The sequence below is a fragment of the Neopelma chrysocephalum genome, unplaced genomic scaffold (genome assembly GCF_003984885.1).
Source record: "Neopelma chrysocephalum unplaced genomic scaffold, ASM398488v2 Primary Assembly neopelma1_44, whole genome shotgun sequence".
In the NCBI taxonomy this organism is placed as follows: domain Eukaryota; kingdom Metazoa; phylum Chordata; class Aves; order Passeriformes; family Pipridae; genus Neopelma; species Neopelma chrysocephalum.
The window spans coordinates 14409732-14427108 of NW_020897703.1; the positions used below are offsets into that span (position 1 = coordinate 14409732).

At 43.2% G+C, this 17377-nt stretch overlaps 1 long non-coding RNA gene across 2 annotated transcripts; it reads left to right on the forward strand.

Moving 5' to 3' along the window:
• The first annotated feature begins 36 nt into the window (after positions 1–36).
• On the forward strand, positions 37–17239 carry LOC113965340. 2 transcript variants are annotated; one of them, XR_003533522.1, is made up of 6 exons: positions 37–157; positions 994–1757; positions 2054–2182; positions 3932–4027; positions 13848–14224; positions 15096–17239. It is a non-coding gene; the product is annotated as an uncharacterized LOC113965340 (long non-coding RNA). The 2 variants fall into 2 exon arrangements; XR_003533524.1 differs by lacking the exon at positions 2054–2182 and having other exon boundaries at positions 13848–17239.
• The last annotated feature ends 138 nt before the right edge of the window (positions 17240–17377 follow it).

The window sequence follows — 17377 nt, forward strand, 5'->3', positions numbered from 1 at the left end:
TTTGTATCCCCACATGTAGTAATTCTGTGGTCACAGGAAGATGTCTGAGTTGGTGTGTTTGGTGACTGCCATTCAGCAATTTGTGCTTGGGATAGAAGTACCCTTGAGGCTGAGTCTAGGAGCCTGAGTTACTGGACGAGTTCTGGATCACTTCTAGGTAATTCATGTATCAACTGTTCAGTCTGCATTGTACACTCATTTTACTAATTTCACTGTGTATCATCCATCACTAGGTTTCCTAAGCTTTCTCCTGATTTAATGGCAGGTAGACAGAAGAAACTAAGTTAAACTTCATCATGCAGTTTTTAATGAATCTTGGAAATAAAAAGCTTCCTTTATTTTAAAATTCATGAATACTTTAAATGTCTGCATTTAATGGAAGATTGTAAAATATTACATTGCTGTATAATTAAGAAAAACCCTTTTACATATGAAATGGGTGACTGTGAGAGAAATTCTGCACTTGTAACTGATTGTAGTGCTAGAGGTTCTTGCAGCCAGAGTTAACGTTGGTTAGCTTGTGCCTGGAAAGCAACCATGTTTTGGCACTATTTTATTTTACTTATATTAGCACTGAATTTGTTCAGATTTCACTGAGGAGCACTATTCACTTTAAACTTGGTCTACGCCAGTTGATAGATACCAATTCCTTGGAGGGTGGTTAATATTTTAATTTTCTGAAAAATGCTTTTAGTGCTCACATTTAGTCAGGAAGAGCATCATGGCAGCTGTGTGCTTGCCCAGGCACTGCTGACCACGCCTGGCCAAGTGGAGCTCTGTGCTGCTGGGACCCCCACGGCAGCCCAAGCAGGTGCCTGCATGTTTTAAAATCAGCAACCCTGGAAAGGAAAGCATGTCCTGGAATTTGAAGCAACCTGAGTGCTCCTGCTCCAGCTCTGATGTCTCCCCAAATGTGAAAAGACCAGGCATTTTTCTCTGAAGGCAGAAAGGGGGGCCACCAGCCTGGCTGGGTCTTTCTTCCCTATCCCACAGCTCTCACAGCCAAGCGGGACATGACACATCCAGCCTGGGGAGGGGATGTAGGTCCCCAACAGCGCTGCTGCTTCAGCCTTGATCTGGATTTCAGCTTTACCGGGGCTGGAGCTGCTGCTGTTGGTGCAGAAGGGCCACAGCACAAATGAGCCCAAGCTGGGCAGGTCAGCAGCGTCCCTGCTGCTGTGTTGTGTAGCAGAGTGGGACAGTGAGGGAAGGAGCCTCCCAGGAGGTGAGAAGTGTCTTTGGGTCGTTTATTTTTCTTCAAAAAGCCCTGAGGACTTGCTGCTCTTTTCCAGAAATGGGACATTGCACTGAGAAGGTCGACTGGAGAGCCTGGCCTGGGGGAGGGGGAGAAGGCCTGGGCAGAGTGTCAGGACAGGGATGGCCTCAAAATTTGGAAGAACTGTGTTTAGAGAGTTTCCTGATACTGTCTAAAACATTTCAATCTCGCAATTGATGTTTAAAAATACTTTTTTCTACATGCCATCTACAGTCAGAGAGAGGACCCTGATTTCATTGGCAAGGGGTGTCAGGCAGCATGGACTGACAGTGTTTCCCGTGCACAGCCCCACACTCCGTGTGCCAGCCAGCCCAGCGTGTCACTCTGCCGCCACATCATGGGCACCAGGGCACTGCCGCAGCCCAGCGTGATCCTGCCATGGGCTTCAGGGTGTAAATACCCTTCCTGAGGCCTGGAGCATTCCCAGCTTCAGGCAGCCATGGACTGTAGAGTTGAGGACTGTGTTGTGTTTGTAGGAAAGGTAAGACTGCAAATGTTTTCAGAGAAATTATGAATAATCCAACAGTTTCATGTCTTCGTGACCACAGATTGGTGAAAGGAGTCTAACGATAGGGAAACTCTTGCTGTTGGAGAAATAAGTTTTTTCTAAGTAAGCAAGTCACCTTCCTATCTTTTCATTGTGCTATGTTTCCCAAGCCAGTAAAATTCTGTGCATAAATGAAGGAAAAATGCTTTCCTTAGAAATCTCATTTTGTATCTAGTGTCTTGAGAGCTAATCAGGTATCATTAAGAAATTATGTGATGTTTGAATTTCAGAATTGTGCAGATATGTGAATATCTTCTGCTCTGCAGAAGCTCGCACAGGGACTTTGCCTTTGAGAAGTGAAGGAAATCAAAACCACATTTCATATATCCTCAGAGGATGTGCTGCTGTCAGACCAGCAGGTCAACTAGCAAAGTGTTTTCTTGCTCTTGTATGGAAGCTATGCCATAGTATTTAGCGGAGCAGAACTCTCTAGACCAATGAAAAAGTGTTTCCCGGGAACAGAATGCCATAGCTTCATCTCCAAGCCCCTGTTCCATTATTGTTTCTGTTGTTGGGCTGTTGTACTCCCAGTGTTAAAAAAAAGCAGTCCCTGGACATCACCCTTGTGTTTGCTGTTACTCTTGGGAAACCTGTTTACCCGTGTGCAGGGTTTGAACCAGCTTTACAGCTGGCCTGAAGTTCTGGCTTCCTGTTATTTTTAGTATTGATTTATGGGGGAGTTGTGCAATTCTCTTCTCCAAGACTGGAAGGACAGTCCTTAGCAGAGTCTCCGTCTTCAGTAAGGTCTGGGAGCAGCAGCTACAGCTCAAAGAGGCATAAGCACTATCCAGTGCTTCAGCACTTAGAAGTGCCTGTTCAGTACCTTGCTGAATCAATATCCTAGTTTATTTTTGATGCTGAAATACTGAAATATTTATAATTTGGGACAGATTGAGGCTTTGTGCACTCTCAAAACAACTTCTAAATATTGTTCACTACTAGAGAACTATGATAGCTTAAAATATCAATGGTATGCAACTTTATGAAAGATCATGTATTATGTTAAATACATTGGCCGTATGTACAAACATAAGGTTGGTTTTTTTATGATTCTGTTTGAAGGGATAAAAGTGCCACACGCATCTACAAGTCAATGGCCTTTATGTAATATATGCAAAGATTGTATTTCACAGTGTAGCACTCCTAGGTAAAATATGTGTCTTCTGTTGCCCAAATGACTTTTAACCTAAATTTATACAATTTCTGCACACCTTTCACTGCAATGGAATAACTGGAACTCGGGCTTGTAGAGAAAGAGACCCTGTGATGCTTAAATACATATCTTTTATCTCTCAGACACTGGCCCTGCAGCTTCTAGGACAGCTAGACTGGGACCGTGCCCAGGAGTGCTCCAGTATGTCACCGTGCAGCCACAGTATGTGATGCATGGAAAATGCATTCCTAAAATGTGCAGTACTTAACAATTGGATAGATAGCAAAGATTCCTGTAAGAATCAATGTCATAGTGGGGTTATGTGTGCAGCGCCTTGAGAAACACTATTTGAATACACAGGAATGTATTTTACATTGTGACCTCTATCCTATTAATGCTTCCAGAAAAGAGTTCTCAAAATGCAAGACAAAGACAGGAGAGATGGTTTCTTGTGTTTTGTGGCTTAACTTTTTGGCACGTTCTTGACTTTAGCAGGCCTGGAAGAAAAGCTAGAAAAGGGAACTGATTCCCCATTAGCATTGACGAAAGCTTTGCAGGACAGAGTGCCAAGAACTGCATCGCTTTGTGCATATGTGAGCAGATCCAGTAGATCTTCACTTGCCTTCATTGGTAGAACAGCGGTTTCCACCAAACCAATGGAACTAGCAAGGATTTAAAGGACTCCAAGAAGTAAAACATCCCCCATGCTCCCAGAATTCTGCTTTCAACCTCCTCTGCCCTTGGGCTGAGCACAACCGAGGAACAGGACCTACCAAATGGTCGCATACATGGGGCTGACTTAGTGAGATGGTGCAGCTTCTTTCATTCTTCTGGATTTGTCCCTCTAAACAGCCACATGAAGAGTTATTGCACAGCTTTGTACATTTGCATGATGTAAAACTTTCTTCATGATAAAACTAATTACCCTAACCACTGCACAAATGGTTTGTTTCAGGCTTGCAGCTGTGGCTCATTGGCAGCTGGCAGAGCTCTCACCAGTGATTTGAGCACTGGAATACCTTCCCTGCATGTCCTTCTATTGCAAAGCCAGGTAAGTAACATATTAGTTGTCAAACTACACATGAGCTCTTGCCCATAGTGAATTTGGAGCATCTTGTTCCATTGGTAAATGTCAATTCACATACATTTATATGAGATCACAGAATGTTGCTTATAGAATTACATAAGGTTGTATCAGGTGCTGAGCTGATCTCATAAATTGTCATCTTAGAGGTGTCAGATGTCAGGACAGTTTTATGATTGAGCCCAAACATGTTCCAATCTAACAAATTAGCATATCATAAAGGTTATTGTCCTATCACCCAATTAACAAACCCTGTATGGATAAAATAGAATTAGTCCTCTGTCATCCTTTATCATCTGTCAGAGTTCCTGTGTTTTTAATGACCTTCATTCTTTTCCACTTATACTTTAATATATTGGTAAAATGAAAATCTTAATATGTAGGTAGTACATTACACAAAATATGGTCCTAATGGCAAAAAGACTGTGGTTTTTTCTCCTTATCTTGGAGACCACTGAGAAGAATTCAGCTGAATTACATTGAGATCGCTTTTCTATTTTGGGGCATGCTTTGATGTGTTCTGTTAACATCAGGCAGCAATGTGAAGGTCTCTTTTTTTTTTATGTTTTGAGTGAGGCAGGTCATGTTTTTCTCCCTTCTGGTTTTGCAAAGCATTACTTAGGTTGCAAAGGATTTTGCCAGTTTTGTGCTAAGAAGCAACACAAATGGGGCACAGAGATCATGGAGAAAAGCCAATATGAGCCATTCCTATTTGAAAATGGGGAAAAGCAACCAGGAGTCAGGTGGGCAAGGCTCCAGACAGATGGTGTGACTGAAATGACACTTCAGCTGTGTTCATTTAGATAACTTGCATTGTGTCCAGAACATTTTCAGACTCTGCCACTCTGCACTGGGGGGATAGAAGGTGAATTGCTGTAACAGCCAGTGGCAAAGTTTTACATTGTGTTTCATATTTGGACATACAGAAACCAAACCCAGGGCACAAGGGGAAAAGTAGTGGTGCCTGAATCATCACAACTTTGGTGCTTATAAATTAGCCTTCGACTAATATCAAAGCTCAGCTTGCCACTGGAGATCTGCATCAGACACACTGCCAGCAGCCCAGGGAAGGATCCAGTTTCCCAGTGCCCACTAGATGGCAAAGCAAGGTGCTCTGCTGAGACTGCTAAACATCTACTTTACCTGTCTGCACCTCACACTGGCATGACACAGAGCGTGGCCATGGCAATATCAGAGCCGCAGATGCTGTAACTGAGCGGTCAAGACTGCTCCTCCCTTTGGGATATTGGATGAAGGCTCCTCTGCCTTCAGCAGGCAGAGCATTTAAATACTAAAGACTCTAATTTTCCTAGGAATTGGCATGGGGAATTGGAATTCAGTAGCATTGGGCTGTACTTGTCTATTGACTCAACAAATGCTAAGGGAAACATGTTTCTCTTATAGCTTATGTAAAACAGGGAGGAATAGCATGTAACAAAGTGTCTTGGTTTGAGATAATTTGTGTGTCTGGATGGAAGAAGGCTATTTTATGGCTACTGGACTAAAGTCACAGATGGTGGGAGAATTATGGTGCTCTTGGTCTTGGTTTAACATCACTCAGTTTAACATTCCTAGCTGGAGACGGGGTTTTTCAGTTAGTGTAAGGAAACCCAGGGCTCACCCCTGAGCCCTTTGCACCCACAGCCTCCCTTGCCTCCAGACCAAGGAGCACTAACTGTGTGCTAGGTCTCATCAGCTGGTGGGCCTGGGTGAAAATGCAGCCCTGTTTTTGTCTTGGTTACCTCTCAGCCAGGAGCAGAAGCTGACCTGAGGCCCCAGGCAGTCACACGGGTGCAGGCACCAGTGCTGGGAAGTGCTGGTGTGAGCACCAGTGGGTGTAGCAAGCAAGGGGAGAGACACTTCTGGAAATGGCAGCATCTTAGCTTGGTGCAGGACAGGTCTTCCCTTTCAGCTCAGGTTGCTCTGCTGCCTGCCTGTCCTTCTCCAGAGGCAGGCTTACCCTCACAGCTGGGCTCTGGCTCACTGGCTTTCCCTCAGGAGGAGCATCTCTCCTAATGGGGACAGCTGGCTGGCTACCCCACCAGTGTTCTCAAATTTTCATTGTGTGGACATCTTGCCAGATACTCACAAACAACTTCCTTCTCCTGGAATGATCCAACAGTGTGCTGTATCCAACTGAAACGACAGGGGAAATTCAGACACAATGCAATAAAGCAACTGGAATTTGTTTGTCATAAACCCCAAGGGCATGTTCTCATTAAAGCAATTAGTTGTATCCAGCAGTTATATTCTTTCATGTTTGCATTACACCCCTCTAAACTGCCAGAGATTAGGGTCTGCTTTCAGGGTTGTCTCTGGGTCTCTGCTCAGACTGACAGGGAGAAAACTTTTTAGGCAGGGCTTGGAACAAAGAGCATTCCTTCACACAACAGCTATTAATCTTACCCTTGCGGGTGGTATGCTAACTTCATTCATGGACCAAAATCAGTCATGGGGCAAAGGGGTGAGGAGAGATTATCTCTCACCTGACAGACAACGAACAGCACAGATGTTGTGCAGCAGCAGGCAAAGCCACTAGTAGGAGATATAGGAAACATCCCTCTCTCTGCAAGTCAGCATCACTTTCCGTAGGGCCCTCAGGTAGCTGGTTAGTTCAGTGTTGCTTCTGTGCCATGACACAAATGCTTGACCAAGCAAATGCGCCTTTTTAGCATATGAGAGATGTAGCACACAGGCCATACTGGGCTACACTGTCTGATGAGGGATTGCACAGAACCAAAAATTCCAAGAAACAGTAACAATCACAGCAGCCACCACGGAGAGCTGGGTGCTACCAGCATATAAGTCTTCAGTGCCATTTCTGCATAATTATCTCCAGGGAGTAGGAGTTACAAAAACCTACCGTCTTTTTTAAGCATTCCCTGGCTAAACTAATGTAGGAAGAACCTGGTATTCTAATTATCCCATATCCCATGGTTACTAAAGTGCATGAATTCAGGCATCTGAAGCTCATATCTAGTACTGCATCTATGTTCATTATCCTTTGGATAGTGAGGCGACATTGAGCATCGAATGCCTTTGCACACTGTGACTAAGCAATTACATCTGTTCTTGGCAGATACGTACCAACCCAGGATGCAAGTGTAAAATGCTTTCATAAGTGAAATGAACTTTAGTTTTGAGAGCAGTAAAATTCTCACTCAATCAATAATCCTTATATGTGGTTAGATTAATTAATAGTATTTCTGACTCAAACAAAACCACTGTTAAAGGATTAGTAAAGACAGGCCATTCTAGGCAGCATGTTTGCACTCACTGTGCTTTTAGAAATGCTGATGATGTTTTCAAATCTTTGCCTTTTCAGATGTGGCTTCTTAACACTGAATTTTTAATCAGACTTAGAAGGGAAAGAGGTGTTTTCTTCTTTCCTGCCCCATTCCTTCCTTTTAGAATTGTCTGGTGCAGAAATGCTCATTTAAACCCCACCTTTCTCAAACTGAAGAGACATCCTCATTGCTCTTTTGGACAGGTGCACTGTACATGGCCTAAGAGTAGGCTTTCTTTTGGTGGGCAGAGAACTGGCTCTGTGGAGGCATTTTCTCCAGGAGAAAGGAGTGGGTCTTCTCTCTTTCTCAGCTGAACCCCTTGGTAGAAGACACAGATTTAGGGTGGCTTTCTAGAATCCTACTGAAATCTACTAGTAACTGGACTGAGTTAGAAATAATATTTGCTACCAGGTTTGTAGTAGTAAACTGGTAAAGACATAAAAGTTAATCTCAAAGAGGGGTGGATTGGGTCAAATGCTTGACCAAGACTGGGGAGATAAGACTCGAATTCCTGCTAACTTTGGTGGTTTGCATTTAAAGAGATAGATAGATAGATAGATAGTCAGACAGACACATGCACGCATTAATACATCCACACAAGTGTAGAGGACCAACCTCAGCATGTTTTGTCTCAAACATTCTGAGCATTGCTACAGGGAAGGTGATGAGAGGAGAGGGTCCTGTGGAGGAGGGGCAGAGCTGTTCTGAGACAACTTCCTTCTCCACTTTGAGACTCATACTCAGTGTTCCCCTAGCTCCCTTCCTGGAGAAGGGATGGCTGGGCATGCATGAACAAAACGGCACAGAAAATCTAGTTTACATAAGAAGCATGCACCAGGTCAGCTATAAAAGGACCCCTTCCCTCTCCCTTTTTCCGCTCTTTCTCTTTCACTCTCATTGTTTGTCTGAGCTCTGGACCATCCATGAGGCAGGACCTACACAGGACCTAAGGACTGATGATATTCTTTGTTTTCTTCTATTGTTTTGCTTGGGCAAAGCTCAGCTATCATATTCTACTCTATACATCATACTGGAATTTATTGTGGGAGTGGGGACCTTGTAGAGGTGTGTTGTGGCTTGTTAGCCAGCACCTTTGAAAAATGGTGTGTTGTGACCTGTGAGTCAGCACCTTCGTGTAATGGTGTGTTGTGGCTTGTGTGTCAGCACTTGGATTGTGTGTTGCAATTTGTGAACCAGCACCTTTGAGGAGTTTGTTGTGGGAGTTGGGAACTTATTGAAGTGTACTGTACAAAATTGAGGGCTTGTTAGCCCTCTTTTGTGGAAGTGAATTGTAAGAATTTAAGTTCTTGTTAGCCAATACCTTTTTAGTCTAAACAGGGGACTGGTTGCTGGAGTTATGGAAACTGTACAATGAAAGTATAAGAGTTCCTGACACATGGTCCGGTGCCTTTGTTCAGCCTGATGAGAATTTATAACGAGCATCATGCCCAGTACCGATGGGTTGTGACAACAGCATATTGAAAATATACTGCCTCTGCCATGTTAAGAGTATAGGAATCTGTATCAGGGACTCCCTCCACATGTTGACACAGACCCAGCACAGGAAGCTGAAAAGCCAGATGGGACCTCTGGACTCTCACAGCAATGCAAATATTAAACATAAGCCATTGCTTAACCAACATTTTTCACTTACAAGGGGTGAAGTGTCAGCATGTGAAACTCAAGCAGACACGTCCTTAAAACTGTTGATCTTTTAGGAGAGAGAAGTATTAGATGCGGAGAGGATTGCAACAGTGGAAGCAAACACTTGCCCCTGTGAATTCCTATGAACTATATTTAGAATTTAAATCCAAGCATAATTAAACAGTGCTAATGAGACAGAGGGAGTTATCTTCATTTGGTATATAATTCGTATCCCTGATTTCTTCATTCATTTTTTCCTAGTTTTAAAGCCTTCTTGTTCCAGTGAGATTAGATGGTAAAAGATACCCTGCAGAGAGAAAGTATGTAGCCTGGAGCTAAAATTCAGTTGGAAGCCTTTCAAGGGATGCTGCTTTCTTGATAGCATCAATAACTGACAGCAAAGACACCTGTGAGCATGTAGCCAACAGTCAACCAAGGCACTCTTTTTGCAGTGTACCCTTGAAAAAATGCACACAATATTACAAAGACTATAATGGGGAAGAAAAGTTCACCCTTTCCAGTGAGGGAAACAAAACACTGTAAGAGTTTTAATAGTTGTAAATATATAATCCACCATTATCAACTAAAGTTTGAATTCCTTCTCAAGAATATGCTCCAACTCATCCAGGAATGTGAAGCTTCCATAGGAACTCAAGGTGACATTTTATGGTGGGCAGGTCTGGGTGGAAGATGGTAATGATCTCGCCCAACTTTAGCAGCTCTGAGCCCATAACCAGAGCAGAAGCCTCTGTTACAGCTCTGTGCCAATAGGTGATTATATTGCTGAGCAGAGGACAACAGCTACCTGTAGCTGCAGGGGCTGGACACTTTCTTTGACCTAGTCAAAGCCAGTAAAGAAGTGCAATAGGCAAAGTCAAGTCACCAAAGTCCCATTTTTGCTTTTCAGTTGTGTCTTTGGTTGGACTCAGGCTCCTTTTTATTATTTCTTAAATAGATACAATTTTTGGAGGTTTTATTCCACATCTGTTGCTGCAAACAGCAGCAAAATCAGCTGTTTCCTGAGAGGTGGCATAGTAATGACTATGAGTGTACATTTCAGTGCTGCCATGCATGCCAGGGTGCTTGTGCTTAATGGCTCACAAGAGTGCTCAGAAGCATCATTCACTCAAGACTTTGCTGTGCATCACATCCTAGTGGAAGTGCTTGCAGCCAGCTGGAATCTGTTCTCAATGACTGCCTATAAAGATTCTCCAAACCTCCTCCCTCCAAAGTGACCACCACTAACCAAATGCCTGTCCACCCACTGAGCCAAGCCAGTTCAAAGAGGAACATTACAGTGTCTGTGAGCAAGCTCTGCTGGATATGAAGAGGATAGAGTGAGATGAATCCCACAAAACAGCAAATGTTTTTCATCTTATTCCAGTAATTCAGCACAGGCTTATTCTTTGGGTTGCTAAACCCAAGACTTTGTTTTGTCCTTTTCTGGAAGGGGATTTGAACACTTTCCTGCTAAGACTGCTATGCAGATTAATCTGAGACAGAGGAATTATTATAAGTATTTGGTCTCAAATTCCCTTTAAACAATTTCACTGGACCACTATGACTATATCACCCTCTGTAAATACCCTTCACTCTTTTGGAGGCTGCCTCTCTTGATCACTTAGAGCCCTGTTGCTGTTCCATAAGGTGAGGTTTGCAGCTGTCCTTCCCATTCACCACTGCCTAGCTGAGCTGTTCAGTCAGCCCTCTGGCTACTCATTCATAGTCAATAATACTGGGTTTAACTTTCCAGAGGAACAGATTGTTTTAGAAGTTGTTCTGCACCCCAAAAAATATCTTCATGTGCTTACATATTTCACAGAATGGCATGTCTGCTCTTGCTGCTTTTTCGCAGTAATAGTCCAAGTGTTCAAGCTCTTAATTCTGCCTTGTGGTTGAACAGCAATGAGAAACACCGTTGGTAACCAGAGCTGAGAGCAGCAGCAAGTAGAGCTACTCCACTTGTGAACAGTCCAGAGCCACAACCACTTGTCCCTTGAGCCCAGCTGAAAAGATGTCCTTTTTCAAAAGGAGGATTTCTTTCTGCCTGAGCTGTGAAACAGAAGTCCTGACTGGCTACAGCCATAAAAAAATCCCATGGCTCTCAAACTATCAGTGATTGAAGTCTTAGCAAATTTGAGAAGTCTTATCACTGCTTTCTGCTGCCTGAAACATATTTTTCAATTATATTCCTTTTTAACCGTCTTAGCTTAACTGCTGAGGAGTCCCACTGTCAGGATTAAACAGATGTTTTATTTCCTGCCAAAGGTGGGTAAAATAATAATCACCAGCTCTGCCTCATTGGCTGCCATGTGGTCTGGAAAGGTGCCATATGCCCAGCACTGAGAGACTGCTGCAGGCAGGAGGCTGGGGGCATTATTTATTATTTGCCTAATCAATTTAAATACTATCTTTCTTTCAGAAAGCACATTTCTAGTCTTTATAAGGAGTTATGTAGAGGACTCATCAAGCACCCTCCTCTAGTGAAGTGCACCTTCTGTTTAAACAGCCAGTATTCCGCTTGCACAGCACATGGGGCTAGAAGCAAAGACCTTACTTGAAACTGCACTGTGCTCATGAGCTGCTCTCAGCATCGCAATCAGTTGTAGAGGTTGTTCAAATTCAGCCCCATATGCAATAACAACAGTTTTCTTTTAATACTTTTGAAAAATTTCCTTGAGGAGAGTGTGGTACCTCTCCTCCAGCACACAAATGGTGTGAGAACAAGCAAGCTGCTCTTTGCTAACCTGCCTCTCGAAAACTGCTGCTTCACCTTCACAGTGACAGGATGTGGTATCTCAGGTGTCAGGCCTGGGGCAGTGTCTCCCACTGGCTGACTCGTGATCCTCTCTGCGGCCAGCCCGCATGTTCTGCAGGAGCTGCAGGGCTCTGAGGTGAGCACGGGCTGCGGCTGAAGGGCAGGGTGACCAGGCTGTGCAGAGCATTCCAGGTAGTGCATGTGGGTGGTGACTTGCTCTCCTTTCTTGGAAAGTCAGAGGAGAAGTAGTTCAAAAAGCATGGGCACTCATCATATGAGGGTAGCAAATGAGGAATCCTAGGCAAGAGGTGACAGTAGGACCCCTCTGCTCTGTGGAATAGCCAAGCGGAGTGCCAAATGCAGTGATTAGTAAGGAGAAAGCCATCTGGCTTCTGTCCTTTAAACAGCTCTCTTTCAGCATCTCTCTTCCTATACACCACAAGAAATCTCCCTGTGTTTTTAGCAACCCTTTCTAGCCTTTCTGAATCATACTACAAGGCCCCATCTACAAATGACAGGGAGAGTAACGTGAAGAGAGAAAAAAGAGAGGAAGATGATATAGTGGGCAAGAATCTGAGATGCCTTCAGGCCTTATCTTGAAATATTACCTCTGTAGCGCCAGTTATGGCAGCAACCACCAAGGCAGCAAGTCCTTTAGATCTGGAGCTGGTAATGTACTTGTTGAGGGATGGTGTTGAGTTGTCAGAGGCAGAAGTCTGTAGGCTGACAGGTAGGCATTGCGAGGACAGGAGTAAAGGCTGATGCAACCACTTATGAAAATTGATGAGAGACTGGGGAGCAGACTACACTGAACTCCAGCAGTGGGCATCTGCTGGTAAGGATGCACAAGCCTGCTTCCATATGAGTGACGTATGGCAGTTTCCAAGGAGCATTTGAAAAATATTTGGTTCAGTTCCTCAAAGTTCTTAATATTTCACCCTGAATTTGTCAGTCTTCCTATCCCTTTATGATGTGTACTTTTAGGCTAAAAATATTCAGAAGCACAATGCAATCCATAAGTACATTATTTTTGTTACTTTTTTTGTAGTTAGGAATGAAAATGGCCAAGAACTGGGTTAGGAACAGTAAGTTCCTTTTCATTATTAAACAGTTAGCGCCCAGAGAGCAAGTGTGGTTTTGGGTTGTGGGGTTTTTTTGTCTTCTCTCTGAATAGGTGTTACTGGTAAAATGAGTAAGAAATCTGTTTCAAATAAAAATGCAACCTTGGAAAAAAGGCAACTTTTTCACAAAGTCATTCATTTCCAATGCCCAGCATGTTATTTGGCAATACACAGATTAACAGTTGGTTTCTATTTTCTTAGAAGTTGTGGTTGCTCTCTTAAAGGATTTTACCCAAGTACTGTTATATATAGAAGATGTCGATACAGGGCTTTGCAAATGTGGGTAAGGCCTTCGAGCCTGCGCAATGGATTTTTTAGGTGAGACACAGTTCGCGAAGCCTAGCCATGACTGTTATATATAACAAAAAACATATCCTATTGTCAGACTTCTGAGCCTTAGTAAAGCAGTGTCACTGCCTGGGACCATGCTTGTTCTGTTTCCTGTTTCATGTGAACACATATTTACCTGAGGGAATAAACAGTATTTTCTTACAGTTCTTTTAGCATCATAGCTGATAAAACTTGACTGATGCCTAGTAACTGTTAATACCAAGCTTCTGTTTGTAAAAGTTGCAACTTCTGTTTACAAGTTCTAATGTTTCTTGAAGAAGTTGCACTATTCCTCTGATCTAGCTTCAGTTCCCAGATTCTTTCCTTAATTTGTGTAAACGCTAGCATGCACACAGCTTCAAGCCCATAAAAGGGGTACTTAGAAACACCAGGATGGGAAGTTTAAAATCTTCAGTTTGTTTTTAAATATTATTTTGAAGACTTGCTAAACAAAATTTCAGGGAAAGTCAGCTTGAAAGATAAGAGTGAGATTTGTAGCAAGATGGTCACTGCTAAGTCTTAGCTACTGAATTGTCTGTATTCTCTCTCTGTACAGTACCAACAACTGCAAACTACTTCTCTTATGCCAGGTGAAAATGTAGTGGTGTTTGCCAACGATTTGCTATTTGTGTCCATCATTCGTTTAGGAGCAAGAACACTGAGATGAACCGTTTGTTCATGAAAGCTGCCAGCAGAGGATGTGGCTGATGAACTGAGGGCTGGGAAGAGATATCTCCAGGGAGCAGGGCCCGGGCAGTGCTGTGTCCTTTCTGCACACAAGAAGGTCCAGATGAGTTGACCCTCAGTGAGACCCATTACATCCAGCACCCCTGATCAAACACAAAGTCCATAGCTCTGCATTCCTTTTGCTAATACTATAATCATCCATCGCAGGCTTTTCTTACATAACTAGCAAGTCTATGTTGACTACAGGCTTTGCAGCTTGAGTTCACTCGTGCTTCCTATTTTTTTAGCTTCTGTTGGAGTTTCACAGCTCACCTAACCTGCAAGGGCCACGAACACAGTACGTGAATATGCACCACTTGCTGGCAGAACAAACAATCCTCTCAGACAACAGGATTGTTATTAAAACGGGTTGTTTTGTTGGCAGAATAGGCTTTCCCTGTTGCCAGGGGTTGCCCAAGGTGAGCCTGACCTCTGTGGTCTCTGAAGCTCTCTCTTGTGGGTGAGCTGAGCAATGCTGGAATGCAGCATTTAAGATGGATTAACTGTGAACTTAACACAGGAAACAGTTCAGAGAGAGTAAAAGTATTACACTGCACAACTAAGGATGAAACATAACTTTTGATCTCATAGGACACAAGTTCCAAGGCTGAGAACATGATTATTTGATAAGAGTCCCTGTCATCTAGTCAGTGCAGAGTAATGTTTGCAGCCTCCTCTTAAGGCAGAATTCTGCCTTTCCAGGCACAAGGAAGGGCAGTGGAGAGGCAGGCATGTGGCCAGTGGACAGAGATGGGTCTGCATTCTCCCACTGTGAGGAGAGTAACAAAACCATGGACCCTACCTCACCCTTTCCACCCAGAGCAGGTCCCCACATGCCAGGTCTGTCGCCTTTGAACTCTTAAAGTCTTGATGCAGTTTCATGTGCATCATAGCACAAACCCTGCACTTTGGTACTAACTTCAGCTGAAATCATTTGCACAGACCGGTTCTAAGAAACACCAGTCATCCACCCAAGTGAAATTCTGAATTGCTAGCCACACCCTGGCAGCATAATGTATTCATATGGCCTAAGGATCAACATGAATTGGGGTTTCTGGAAAAGGATATATCTGTTCCTTGCTCAGCTCACTAGCTCTCTAGCCACCATCTGCAAATCTCTTTGATACTCTGTAAAATGGCAGATTACTACCCTTTAACTCTTTCACCAGGGCTGCAGGGCCAAACTGCTGGAGATTCACCTCAGCTACATGGAGTTTTCTGTTTGATTGAGGTAAGTGGTTTGTTTGGTTTTGGGGCTTTTTGAGGTTAGTACTTGCACCTTAAGTATTCCACTTTAAAACTGTGCTATAGGAGGTGTTGGCTCTCTGCTACACTGCAGTTTCTACCACAGATGTTACAGGCAAATCAGTTTGAAGATTTTTGTTTCCTGAGCTAAACTACCATTTATTAGCTAGAGTTATTACTAGAAGGCACAGCACAGTGCATGACACTGTGCTGGGCTGCACAAATATGTATTAAACCTTGGACTACCATGAAGAATGTACAGAGTAGGATTACAAGTATGACTTAGTTATGAACTACAGACACTTAAAAATGAAGAAACACTTTTGCAGTCTGATTCTTGCCTACCATTACAGGATTCAAATCTAAAATGCAACAGATTCTAGGTGTCTAAGTCCAAATGAAGAATCAAAAACTCTGAGCTTGGTGCCAATGAGGCCTCCATGTTATGGAGTGATTGTGAATACATTTATTTGACTAGTACAGACAAAGCCTTATATAATTGAGGAAAACAGAGCTCTACCCTCAAACATCCCTGATCCTTATCCTGCCCCCTTCAACTTAATTCGATAATCAGCACTTACATCACAGAGAGTTTGGAAATATTATCCAGGCCTCTCCTTCAGCATTACACTATGTCAAACGAGTCTCTGCCTGTAAAGATCTGCTTTCTTCAGAAGTTTCACCCAGCCCCATGGTTAGCTTGGCTTAAGTCAGTAAACACTCAGCAAAACTGGAACTTGGAAACAGCTTAAGCTCAGCCCCTTTCTGCCTTCAGATCCATTGGTTTTACAGTTCTCAGTCATCATCATTCAGCATCCAGCTGGCATCCATTTGACTACAGTTGCTGCTGGAGGAGTGGGAACCAGCCACCATCGTTGCTGAGTTTTATCCTGTAAATTCAGCCAAAAGAAACTGGTGCACGCCATCTCGTGGCCCTGCACAGCTATTTCCCGGGAACGAATTGAGCTCCAACTGTGACAGGGAGGTTTAATGTGAACAGGATTTAAAAGATGGCTGTCAGCGGCTCAGAAACAGCCCACTATATGACCCCACCATAGCTATGAAACTTCCACCATTAGCACTTTGTCCACACTCCTGCCATGACCTTGCAGCCTGAGCAGCTGTTTCCTGGAGCAGCAGCAGAGCATCAAGCTGCAAAAGGCACCTCTTCCGTATGTGCTCACACACTGTTGAGACAGCCCTCCCCCCACAACAAATACAGCGAACACCACAGCCTTTGGTGGAGCAGGAAATTACCTTATGCATTTCAGAGTAGGTCATACACTTTAATCATTCTTGATTACATGCAAGGTTGGGGATGTTCATGGTACATCTGTCTTCATCTGCTCTCAGTACTTGTTAAAGAACTCCATGTGTCAATGCTTTAAATAAAGCTAATGTGTCTCTTCGTAACTGTTCATTAACAGCTGGATACATGAAGTCATGGAAACATCAGCTGTCAGTCCCTTGGTATATCTTGAGTTCCTATTCCTTCTTACTCCCTTTTTTTTTTTTTTTGAAAAAAGCAAGTCATTAAGAGACCCTTGCCAGAAGTGATTAAGGTATGATTTCATCAAGACTAGTTGAGGGAATTAAAAAACCAGGGACAGAGTTCAATTGTGTGAATTTAAGGCCTTTGCTTCTAAGTAGTAAGTTTCTGACTTAACAATGTTTATGACTTTTCAGATAGGAGACTATATTTTAAATCTGCACCATTAAATCGTCTCCAAATTTGAAGTCACATTACCTTTAGCAGAATTGCTGATGGCAACACTTAAACAGTCTCACTTCCACTGCTCTCACAGCTATCAAAAGGCTGGATATATAGTCAGCAACAACAGGACTTAAAATAGCTACAGAAGGGCAAAACTTCAGCCTAAGCATCTTATTTTGCCTGCTACTAGCGACAACTGCACAAGACCTATGAAAGTTTGCAGCTTGCTGTTGGAAAGCATAGAATCATACCAGATAACTTCAGATGTTACTCCAGAGGACACTGTGCCATACTGTAAGAACAAAAACAACTACCCAAGGATTACAGTTCAAAGCACCTGATTACAATCAGCAATTGTTCTAAATATGCTGTGTGATGAAAATTCTATTTTTACTCTTCTTGGGTTGGAAGTGTGTAACCATGTTGCAGAAAAGACTGTTAGACCTGTGAGGCTCAATGAAGCCTGATACTAACACAGTTGCTCTGTATAGA